The sequence below is a fragment of the Alligator mississippiensis genome, chromosome 6 (assembly GCF_030867095.1).
Source record: "Alligator mississippiensis isolate rAllMis1 chromosome 6, rAllMis1, whole genome shotgun sequence".
NCBI classification, from domain to species: domain Eukaryota; kingdom Metazoa; phylum Chordata; order Crocodylia; family Alligatoridae; genus Alligator; species Alligator mississippiensis.
In genome coordinates, this window is record NC_081829.1 from 56,612,956 (window position 1) to 56,622,113 (window position 9,158).

The 9,158-nt window shown below is 47.0% G+C and overlaps 1 long non-coding RNA gene across 1 annotated transcript; it reads left to right on the top strand.

Moving 5' to 3' along the window:
• The first annotated feature begins 1,745 nt into the window (after window positions 1-1,745).
• Window positions 1,746-8,597, top strand: LOC132251263 (uncharacterized). The gene is made up of 3 exons (XR_009463219.1): window positions 1,746-1,843; window positions 2,605-2,701; window positions 6,324-8,597. It is a non-coding gene; the product is annotated as an uncharacterized LOC132251263 (long non-coding RNA).
• Window positions 8,598-9,158: the final 561 nt, after the last annotated feature.

Genomic DNA, 9,158 nt, shown 5'->3' on the forward strand with positions numbered 1-9,158 from the left:
CTTAAGGGACTAATCCTGCAGGCAGAGGAAAGGACCATTCCAGTACACATTCATAGTTTCATAGTAGCTAGGGTCAGGAGGGACCTGAACAGATCATCTAGCCTGACCCCCTGCCACAGGCAGGAATGAATGCTGGGTTCACAAGACCCCAGACACGTGTTCATCTAACCTCTTTTTGAATTTATGCAAAGTAGGGGCGAGGACCACTTCCCTAGAAAGTTGGTTCCAGATTCTGGCCACCCTAACTGTAAAATATTGCCTCCTGATCTCTAACCTAAACCTGTTCTCCATCAGCTTATTACCATTGTTCCTCATTACCCCAAGTGGTGCTGGGGAGAAAAGGGCTCTTCCTATTTGCTGATGATATCCCCTGATGAGTTTGTAGGCAGCCACCAGGCCCCCTCTTGCCGAGGCTGAACAGGTTCAGGTCCCTCAGTCTCTCCTCGTAGGGCCTGTCCTGCTGCCCTCTCACCAAATGGGTGGCCCTCCTCTCAAGGCTGGCCACATCCCTTTTAAGGTGCGGCGCCTGGTACTGGACACAGTACTCCAATTGCGGCCTGACCAAAGTAGCAGAGGGGGAGTATCACCACTCTGGACTGGCTTGAGATATACCTTCAGATGCATGACAAGGTATGGCTAGCCTTGCTGGCTGCGGTCTGGCATTGGCAGTTCATGTTCATCTTGGAGTCAATAATGACTCCAAGATCCCTTTCCGCCTGTGTGCTTTCAAGACGGGAACTCCCCAGCCTGTATGTGTGCTGTGGAGTCCTTCTCCCAAGGTGCAGCACCCTGCATTTGCCTACGTTGAACCCCATCCTATTCTCATCTGCCCACTTCTGTAGTCTGTCTAAATCTAGTTGCAGCCTCTCTCTCCCTTCAGGTGTGCCCACCTCGACCCACATCTTAGTGTCATCAGCAAACTTGGACAATGTGTGTTCAAACCCCTCGTCCAAGTCGCTGATGAAGATGTTAAGCAGTGCAGGCCTGAGGACTGAGCCCTGGGGGACCTCACGGCTCACATCTCACCAGGTTGAGTACAACCTGTCCACCACTACTCTCTGGGTGCGCCCCATCAGCCAATAATTTACCCATCCAACTGTGCAGGCATCAATGCCACAGTTGCAGGCATCAATGCCACAGTATAAAAGGGGGCAAAAAAGCAAAGAAACCCCGTTGGTTGATCAGGGAAACCAGGACAGCCTGGAAGGGAAAAAAGAGGCCTACAGGCTGTGGAAGCAGGGGGCTGCCACCAAGGAGGAGTATACCTGCTTGGCTCAAGCTTGCAGGGAAACAGTGAGGAGAGCCAAAGCGGAAATGGAGCTTAGGCTGGCAGCAAAAGTTAAGGATAACAAAAAGTCATTCTTTAAGTACATAGGAAGCAAAAAGAAGGTGCAGGGTAACTTAGGGCCCCTTCAGGATGAACTAGGGCAGCTGGTAACAGATAGGATGGCCAAAGCAGAGCTTCTAAATGATTTCTTTGCATCCGTGTTCCTGGACACAAATACAAATACACATCCCATTGGGAGTGTCGCAGGGCACTAAGGTGCCTGCTCCTCTTAGAGCAGAGATTGACTGGGGAGAGCGCACAAAGAACCAGGTGAGAACCCAGGTGCAGGTTGTCATGACAACTGGCTAATGAGGGAATTGGTCGCACCTGCACCTGGTCAACTGGCCGGAAGAGGGTGGGCCCTGGGCCCATATAAACTCTAGGGCTGGGACCAGGCAGTTCAGTTCCCTACCAGCAGCCAAAGGGGAAGAAGCCTCTAGGAAGGAAGGGCCCAGAGATGTTGCAGCCGGAAGATACGCTACCCTTAGGGCTAAGGGGACACCAGGAGTCCATAAGGTACCCTTGCCTACTAGGCACCAAGCCTCAGAGAGGAAGTTTTACTCTTTTAAAGGGGCAGAGCATGCCTTTAATTTGATGTTACATTACAGCCCAGGGGCTCATGGTGGTTGACTGTTGTTTGTTCGCTGTCTGATAAGACCAGTGGTTTGGGTGAGGCTATTTGGGAAAGAAGGAGGCCTCCTTGGGGCCCACTACAGTGTGGGGACCCCAGCGCCAGTGTGGGTGCAGTATTGGGGTGCACAAGCCCAGGCGCCAGTGAGGTGCAGAGACAGGGCCGTGGAGAGCCCAGGGAGGACAAGGGGGCCAAATCGCAGCAAGACCTAGACAAGACCGCATTGGTACCATCTGCAAGGCTTGGTGCGTGGTAAAGGGGAGGTTGGAGCCATGCATATAGCCCATAAGACGGAGAGACTTGGGAACTGTCCACCATAAAGCAGGATGCTAAGGGGTCTATGATCAATAGGATTTAATAGGATCTAACCAGACCGTGTCCAAACTTAAAAATCGAGGGCAGCCTCCTTATTAATCATACTAACAAGACTTGGTGGGCAAGATAGAGGGTGCCTGTAGGGCAAGACAGGCACGGTTAAGAAGCCTAGGGGTAACACAGCCACCCCTAGGGACCCACTCTGTTACAGGGACCTTAGGTAAGCCACCAAGCCACCAACCCACTAACTGTTCATGCTGACTTAGTAAAGGGGCACCTGGGGGGGGTTAAATGTATTTAAGTCAACAGGTCCTGATGATCTTCATCCTAGGGTACTTAGGGAATTAGCTGGAATCATAGCGGAGTCGCTGGCACAACTGTTTGAGAACTTGTGGCACTCAGGACAGGTCCCAGAGGATTGGAAAAGGGTGAGTGTGGTCCCTATTTTCAAGAAGGGGAGGAAGGAGGAACTGGGTAACTATAGGCCGGTTAGTCTCACCTCTATCCTTGGCAAGACCTTTGAGAACATTATTAAGGATCACATTTGTGGGGGACCAGCAGGTAAAATGATGCTAAGGGGCAATCAACATGGGTTCATAGCAGGCAGATCCTGCCTGACTAACCTGGTTTCATTTTACGAGCGGGTCACAAAATGCTTTGAAAGAATAGAGATAGGTGTTATTTACTTAAATTTTAAAAAGGCCTTTGACACCGTGTCACACCCAATTCTTATAAGTAAACTAAACAATTGCAATGTAGATTATTACACAGTCCAGTGGGTAGAAAACTGGCTTTATAGGATGCAGCTAGAGAGTGGTGGTGGATGGGCCGGTTTCTACCTGGAAGAATGTGGGCATCAGAGTCCCCCAAGGCTCTGTCCTGGGACTGGTACTATTCAATATCTTCATTAGTGACTTGGACGAGGGAGTAGAAAGCACTCTGTCCAAGTTTGCTGATGACACCAAACTATGGGGGGAGGTACACAAACTAGACGGCAGGGAGCAAATCCAGCCTGATTTGGACAGGCTGGGGAAATGGGCCGAATAGAATAGGATGCAGTTTAACAAGGATAAGTGTCATGTGTTGCACCTGGGGAGGAGGAATCATCAACACTCCTCCAGCCTGGGAGGTACCACTCTAAGTAGCACAGCTACGGAAAGGGATCTCGGAGTCAAAGTCGACTCCAAAATGAACATGAGTCACCAGTGTGATGCGGTAATAAGTAAAGCTAACCGCACCCTTTCTTGCATAAGTAGATGCATCGCAAACAGGTCCAGGGAGGTGATACTTCCCCTCTATGCGGCATTGGTCAGGCTGCAGCTGGAGTACTGCGTCCAGTTTTGGGCACCGTACTTCAGGAGGGATGTGGATGGCCTGGAGAGGATTCAGAGGAGGGCCACTTGTCTGGTTAAAGGTCTACAGAAAAAACCTTACGTGGACCGATTGGGAAACCTGAACCTCTTCAGCCTCTGCAAAAGGAGGCTGAGAGGTGATCTTGTGGCCACCTACAAACTCATCGGGGGAGGGGGAGGTGGGGGGACAGCAAGAAATAGGGGATACAGTGTTTACCGGGGCACCTGTTCAGGTAACTAGAAATAATGGCCACAAACTGAAAGAGAGCAAATTCAGATTGGACATCAGGAACAAAGTCTTTACAGTGAGGGTTGCCAGAATATGGAATAAGCTTCTAAGGGAGGTGGTGCTGTCCCCTTCCTCGGAGGTGTTTAAAAGGAGATTGGACAGACACCTGGCTGGGGTCATCTGACCCCAGCACTCATTCCTGCCCAGGGCAGGGGGTGACTCGATGATCCAATAGGTTCCTTCTGACCCTAACATCTATGATGCTCCCCTCTGATTTTTTTTTTAAAGGCTGCTCATGCCTTTAAAAAAACCCCAGCACCACTGGCCTGGCACAAAGCTGAGGCACCAGGGTCATTATCCCTACCATTGTTGGGGGCTTATCAGTCTGTGTTACAAAGTGGAACCATAACTCTGATTAACTGACAAGTGGCTGACCCATCCCCCAAGGTCATGTTGCTTTCCTAAGAGAGGCCAGTATATTGATATGGAACCACTTTACATAAACCAGCACCCAAACATACCCCAAAAGACACTGAAGGCTTTTTTCTTTCTTTTGAGCCTCGCAGTCAAGGTGTGTAACCAACAGTTGCAACTGTGGGTTTCCACTGGTGTGCCTATGGCTGCCATTTGGCAGAGCACCTGCGTGTGAGCACTGCTGCAGGTAAGGTGCAGCAGGAATGGGAAAAATTCCCCCTCGCAAAACCCTTTTCACTCCCCCTCTCCCACCCTTCCCAGAGAACCAGAGAAGGCTCATTGCTTCGGGTCCGGATGCTTGGGTTCCCAACCCCCACAGCAGGAAGGTGGAACCCAGACATCCTGGCTCTTCCAGCTGGGAGACAGAACCCAAGCATTTCACAGCATGGCCATTGCCAGGTTGTGAGCAGCTGTGTGGCTTCCAGCCCTGGGCTGAGCAAAGAGTCCAGACAGGGGACTCGCCATGGGTCCCTTTCTGTGGACTCTGCATTTGTGCACAGGAGGTCCACTTGTGGAGCTCAAAATGCTGAATCCAGGATGGTTAGCCAGTGAAATGTGCATAGATAGTGCTGGTGAAATGAGGACCAAATGGGGCCCCCAATGTGAGGGGTTGGAATGGACAGGTTGGAAACTGGTTTCACTCAAGGTGCTGCAGCATTTGAACAAGCTATCCAGGCCCAGGAACACACTGTGAAGACATAATCGCCTGGTCCAGCCAGGGTCTTTCCCCACTCTCTCAATGTTAACCGAGAAGAAGGTTCCAAGTTCTAGAGCGGACAACATTCCAGTTTTTATTTAATAGACACACAAATGCTGTGGCAGCTTCAATATTTGATTAAAATGAGGCACATCTCTTCCTCATACCATGTTTCCCCCACACCCAGGTGTGTGCCTCTGGGAGGGGTTGGGGAGAGAGAGAGGAAGAGGGGATGGTACCTGAGCAGCCTGGGTTATGGGTTGCAATGCCTGTGATGCAGTGCCAGAGGAGCCTGGGGCTGGAGACTCATGCCTCAGTGCCAGAGAGGGGGCACTCAAAGCTCTTTGGCCATATTCATCCAGGGAGGGCTCCCAGTCCACGGGGTTGAGGAGCTACTCAGCCAGGGCTTCATGGATCCGGACAGCCTGCTGCACCAAAACCATCAGAAGGGGGAACACAGGCATTTGGGGGATGCACAGACACTTGGCAGGCACACGGTGCAATGGATGGTCATGTGTGGGACAGCTGGCTGGTGGCTTGTGGCCATGAGGACACATATCATGATAAGTCACTAGTGCATAAGGTCCAGCTGGGCAGCTGTGATGTCCCCACCACCCAGTTAGGGGTGCCTCAGTCATTCAGCTCCACTCAGGAGCCTTCAGCAGCCCAGGGAGCCCACAGGGCATGCTGGGAGGTATGCAAGAGCCCCCCTGCCCCCTCCCACCTTCTGGTGTTGACCCATGCAGGCAAGCTGCAAGTCTCCTCCCCACAAGGGCAAACATATGTTCTGCTTCCTCCCAACCTAACCATAGGCACTTAGAGTAAAGCTCAAAAGTTAGAGCATTTCTGCCCTGGGTTTCTTGAATTCCTGTACTTAGCCCAAGTGCCCTCAGGTATAAGAGAATTCTCTTGTATACCTCCCAGGTCACTGATGAGTTAGATGCAAAAACAGTTATACCTTCATATTTGCTAGCTGATGCCAACAATGTTTAAGTTATACATCTGCAAATAAAGCAGGCCTTATTTGCAGATGTATACGGCTTCCCCGCCTATTCAGTTGCTGAGCTTTTATACATTGTCATATGAAATGCAAACATAAAAGTATGTTTCAGGGATACAGGTTTTATCTGTGCTGGTCTACAGGCAAAAGTATTCAGAACTATTGGTAGATAATAAAAGATATCATCTAGCAAAAGTTTCTGAACACAAAACTATTGCATTGTAAGTTTCTTCCTCATTTCTGTTGCAATTCAATCAACTTTCTTCCTCGTAATTTTTTTTTTTTTTTTTCATTACAGAATTGAAACTTCAAGGAGTGTTTCTTTGTTGCACATTTCATGTTGTATAATTTATTTTTAAAACATTTCTGTGGAGGTCAAATACATCACTGGACAGAGCAAATAAGTTTCCCTAAGCTATGAAAGAGGTAGAATATTTCTGGCATTAGGATCAAGAACTGGAGTAGAATACTTTATCCTAGAATCCCAGCTGTGATGACTGAAGAGTGAGGCTTCTGACTTATGACAAACACTTTGTATTTTTAGACTTCCCTGCAGACTTGCTGAGTTGCCTCTAGTCAGTATTTTGTCATGTGATGCTATTGAGCTTGTGTGACACAAGACAATGAAGCCAATATCCAGTAGACATTGTGTTAAAAGGTCATGGTGTCTCAAGTCATCAATTCTTCCACATTTATTCATGTGATTTTGATTCATTCTAACTAAGTGAGTTTTAGCTATCAGAAATTCAGTTGCTGTCATTGGCTCCAGCAGCATTGCTACCTATATCAAGCTCCTCTGATCAAAAGTGTTTGTGTATAGAGCAGGGGATTAACTGGAAGGTAAAATTGTAAAATAAGGTAAAAAGTTTAGCAGTACAGGTAAAATAAGTGTGGCATTGCTTTGCTGACTTATCCCTTAATTATATCTTCAGTTTAATATGACCTAAATAAGTGATTGCAGACTTCACAACAACAAAAAGGCTTCTAACACCATCTATTGGGACTTTTTGGGACTCCTCTTGCCCCTTATGCTGGATACAATGCATGCAGCATTCATTCTGGGGTCTGTCTTGCACATAGTGCCTGTTCCAGCTGGTTCGTGATCTGCTGTACATGTGGTGCCCCCTGTTCCACCTCCCATCTGGTCCAGGACAGTGCCTCATGTAGCACCCATGCCAGCTGATCCAGACTTGGCCAGGGTGGGCACCATGTGTGGCATGGGTTCCAGAGAAACCAAAGCAGGTGATGTATGTGGTGTGCCTCCTGGGACCCTATGCACAGAGCTAAATCAACTCAGACCCAGGGCAGCACTGGGAGTTGGATGATGGGGCTCCATGGGTAGGATCCAGCTTGTGGGCTGTATCTTTGAAACCCCTATTGCCTGTACTAGTCTTGCTACTTTCTTTACAAATCAGGAAACTTCACTTTTACTTTTTTAGGGATACAGCAGTCATTTTAAGTGTTTGGTGTGGGGTTTGTTTGGTTTGTTTTTTTTTAACTCCTATTTCAATTTGCCTGTTTTGAGTCACCCTATCCATAAAATAATTTATCGTCCCTGCAATGTCTTATTTTTCTTATCTTGGTATTGGGGGAAGAGAAAACAAAGTTTTCTCCAAAAAAATAATAATCATAAAGATAAAGAAAGAGTGGTGTGCTAGATTTTCCACTCATGTTCTTACAGTCTCTTGTCAAAGACACTACTGAAAATAGCTGTTTCCAAAATTACCTCTTTCAGTTTAATCACAAATATGTTGACATTTATTGTCTTTTCTTAATATCAGGTCCTGGAGTCAGGTGATTGCATGATAATCTCCATTTACATGTCAATTAAACTTAATTTTTGCATATAAAAGTGAGTTTTTAGACTTCTGTATTCAAAATGTCTTAACATCAAAGCATAATCCCTGACGTATTCACCTCTGGATTGGCAAAACAACTGAACATTTAAAAATAAAGTTTAATTTTAGAGGGTCTGATTGACAGTTTTTGTATGTTGGAGGTTGGCGATATTGAAAGTATAAAGCCGTACAGTGATATTGTAGAGAGCTGTGATAACCAGTGCCAGGGGAGAGACTGGAAAAGGAGGCGACAATAGGTATTTTAGGAAAACAGGCTGATGAATATAATGCATTTTCACATGGGGAGGAAAGGAATAGGAAACTCTGGACTGGTGACCTTCCAGTTAATCCCCTGCTCTGTCAGACAAGGAACAAGGTTCACTCTAGTTCCTGAACAGAGAAGCCTATATAGACATAACATTTAATCATCTGAAGGGTGGGGTGGAATTGTCTTAGATAAACCATTCTACAGGGATCCCATTAGGAGCTGGATTATTAGCTCTGAAGAGAGACCCATGCAGTCCTGGTCATCTGAAGGACAACAAAAGGGAAGCTAAGGTTCTCCTTCCCTGGAGCATCAAGATGGTCTTTAAAGACTGTTTGCATTCTCTTTGTAGCAAGAGCATGGCTTTTGTAGCAGAGTCCTATACTGAAAAATCAGGCAGTTTCAAAAGTTAAGAGCCTGAAGATGACTGTACCAGAAAATGAAAACGTGTTGCTTCATAAAATTAATATATAATGGGACAAACAAATCAGTGCCTTTTTCATTTGTTTAATGTAGAATGAAGATCTAAATGGCAGTACAGGAGTGGTGGTTCCCTTGCTGCTTTTTTGCTTTGGGGATTTCAGAAAAGTTAAGTCTTCTTTGAGAGAGTGGTGATTGGGCAGTGGGAACTTCCTTAGTCATTCTTGAAGAAATGGGGAATATTGATCCCTTGACTGTTGGGAGGGGGGTTGAAAGAGAGATTTTTTTTTCTTCCAGTTGTAAGAACAAAACCACAGCTGTTTAAATACCCCTCCTAACCCTTTCCATCTCAACTGCATAAGCCCTTCTTTCTTGGCACTTGATGCATCTGTCCACGCATCCATACAAGCTTCCAGGGCAAACAAGGCTTACATTTCTAATGTGTTTTTATTCTGATTTTTTTTAAATGGGTGAGAAGGGGAATGAGAGATAACTAAAGCTCTCAAATTTTCTTGATTGCAAAAGTGGGCAGGGGTTGAAGAAGAAGTCTAAAGACCTTTATTTTTAGTGCTGGCTATGTACCAGTCATGGGGACTTGAGGGTGTGAAAT